General features: G+C 49.6%; 1 long non-coding RNA gene across 1 annotated transcript; it reads left to right on the top strand.

Annotated features, from left to right (window-relative positions):
- Positions 1 to 646: 646 nt before the first annotated feature.
- On the top strand, positions 647 to 2,154 carry LOC115948667. The gene is made up of 3 exons (XR_004082458.1): positions 647 to 766; positions 1,438 to 1,493; positions 1,611 to 2,154. It is a non-coding gene; the product is annotated as an uncharacterized LOC115948667 (long non-coding RNA).
- Positions 2,155 to 2,986: the final 832 nt, after the last annotated feature.

Below are 2,986 nucleotides of genomic sequence, written 5' to 3'. Positions count from 1 at the left end.
AGAGAGAGAAAGAAAGAAAGAAAGAAAGAAAGAGAGAAAGAGAGAAAGAAAGAAAGAAAGAAAGAAAGAAAGAAAGAAAGAAAGAAAGAAAGAAAGAAAGAAAGAAAGAAAGAAAGAAAGAAAGAAAGAAAGAAAGAAAGAAAGAAAGAAAAAGAAAGAAAGAAAGAAAAAGAAAGAAAAGGCTGGAAAAATAAAGGGGGAAAGGGAGAAACAAGGGAGAAAAGTCTGGAAAATGAAGAGTAAAGGGGAGAATCATGGGGAGCAAAGGCTGGAAAAACCCAGGGAGAACGGGAGAAACTCAGGGACAAGAGATTTCGAGAGCTGAGATTTCAGGGGATCCCCCAAGGCAAAATCCCAGCAGAGAAGGAGCTGCCTTGTCTTCCTGGGAATTCAGGAGGTCCAAGAAATTCCCATTTTCTCCGTGATTTCCATGTCCACCTTCCTAACCTCAGCCTTCTCCCTGCTCCAGCACTCCCAGGGTTAACGCAGCAGGACGGGGCTGGGAAGGGAGATCAATTTTCCTGGCTGGAGTTTGTAACCTGAGCCGGGCTGGGGATGGACAGAGGAGCCCCGGCATCGATTCCCAGCCTGGAATTCGATGCCGGGCTCAGCCTGGAATCTGATCCTGGAATCTCACCAGCCCTTGGTGCTCCTCCTCCTCCAGCAGCAGCAGCAGCTCCGGGATTTTCCCAGCCCCCTCCAGGAGCCAGATGCGCTGCAAATCCAGAACCCTCAGTGCGAGGATGCTCCCAGAAATCCTAAAAAGGTAGAGGTGGCTCTGTCAGAGCCCTGGATGCTGTTTGGGAAGCAGGGATTGGGAATGGCTGTGCTGGGAGAGGTTTCTTTGCTGCTGCTCTGTCTCTGGGATTGGTGAGATCCCACAAAAAGCCCAGAAACCAACAAACCAAAACCAAAAAACCAAAATACACAAACCCCCTCCCCAACAAACAAATTCCTTCCTTCCTTCCTTCCTTCCTTCCTTCCTTCCTTCCTTCCTTCCTTCCTTCCTTCTTCCTTCCTTCCTTCCTTCCCACTCCCTCCCTCCCCCCCTGCCTACTTCCTTCCTTCCTTCCTTCCTTCCTTCCTTCCTTCCTTCCTTCCTTCCTTCCTTCCTTCCTTCCTTCCTTCCTTCCATGTGAAATGAAGATTATTCTCTGGTTTAAATCCATTATCCCTTTTCTCCCTCATTCCCACCTCCTTTCCCTCTTCCTCTCATTTCCAGGCTTCTCTGCTCCCGTAATTTTCCCCAAAACTCAGCTATTCCAGCATGCCAGGGTGTTTGGGGCTCACCACCACAAGGAACCTTTCAGTGGGATGAGAAATCCCCTTAGGGAATTTCCATTTATAAAATATTCCATGGGAATAAGCACTGAGGGAGAGCAGCTCCAGCGGGAGAGGCAGCCTGTATTTATAATTGGAATTTTTTTGCACAGACAGAATCAAACTCACCGTGCCTGGGGGAAAAAGAATTCCCAGCAAAGAGAAGAGAGCAGGTAATCCAGATTTTTTTATCTTAGATTTATGATCCAGGCTGGGGAATATAAATTCCGGGTTATCCGGTGAGCCTGACCGTAAAATCCTTGATTTTAACAGCCTCGTTTCTCTCCCAGCAGCTGCACTTTCTAAAGGACTCAGAGGAAATGAAAAACGACACCCAAAGGCCCCATTTTCCCCCAGATTTTTGGGACAACCTGCCCTATTTCCAGAGGATTATTTCCCATTGCTAAGAAAAAGGTGCAGGAAGAGCTGCTTGGAACGTGTCTGAAATTCCTCGTCCTCTTCCACACCCGCTGGAGCCACCTCTGCTTTTTGTATAAATTATTTTCCTGCTGCAGATTTGTGCAAACTCCGACTCCTCCCGTGTCAGGAGAAGACGAGGCCGCAGAGGCCTCTTTTATTTCCAGCCCCCTGTGATTCCCTAAAACGTTTTGCATCATCTGTTGGCTCTGTTTCCGCCATTCCAGGCGGGAATTCCGGCTTTCCGCGAGGCTTTGCTCCCATCCTGGGCATCTCTGTTTGGGTTCAAAGCCATGGAGCCATCCCAAAATCCAGTGGGAGCTGCCAGAGGGGTATTTTGGGATCAGGCACAGCTGTGCTTCCTTGGCTGGTGGCCAGGGCTCCGTAAATATGGAATGGGACAATGGAATCATCCCTCGTGCATCCAGAGCAGCACAGGAATGGGAGAGGTCTAGACCTGGAGCTGCAAAATGCTGCAGGAACGATCCCAGTTGGTGTCCAGCAGTTGGGTTTGTTGGATTTGCTTGGAATTTTGCACAATGGAACTCTTGCCTGGTGGGTACCAGAGGGAGAAGGAAGTGGATCCTATTCCTGGTGAGAATGGGACATTCCGGATTCCCCATCCTCCTCCCAAAGGTCCAGCTCCTCCCAGAATCACGGAATGGTTTGGCTTGGAAGGGACCTTTGAAGGTGGTTTAGATTCATGATCCACCTGGGAAAGAGCTCAATCCTTCTCTGGACTTTAATTCCGAAATCTCTACGGAGAAGAGGAAAATCCTTCCCTTGCGTCAATGGCCGGAGCCTCCCTTTCCCTTCCACCTCCTCCTTTTGCTGTGGGACTCTGGATGCTCCCACAGCATAAACTGAAATTCCAGTAGGGCCAACCCACTGTTCCTGAAGGAGAAGACATTCCTGGAACCTCCCAGAAATCCCAACTTTTGTCAAACCCACTGGCTCCTGGGAACTTGGAACGGTTTGGGTTGGAAGGGACCTTAAGGATCATCCAGTGCCACCCATTCCATGGGCAGGGACACCTCCCACTGTCCCAGGGTGCTCCAAACCCTGTCCAACTTGGCACTGGCAAATTTATTCCAGTCCCTCACCACGCTCACAGGGAGGAATTCCTTCTCAATATCCCACCTAAATCAGTCCTGCTCATCCAGGCAATTCCCAGGTGCGTTTTGGAGCTTTGTGCAGGTGAAGAAGAACTTCCAGGGCATGCTGAGTGTGCGACCACCACACTGTGAGC

This window comes from Geospiza fortis, unplaced genomic scaffold (genome assembly GCF_000277835.1).
Source record: "Geospiza fortis unplaced genomic scaffold, GeoFor_1.0 scaffold178, whole genome shotgun sequence".
Taxonomy (NCBI): Eukaryota; Metazoa; Chordata; class Aves; order Passeriformes; family Thraupidae; genus Geospiza; species Geospiza fortis.
Note: the sequence above shows the minus strand (reverse complement) of the source record. Positions and strands in the feature narration are given on the sequence as shown.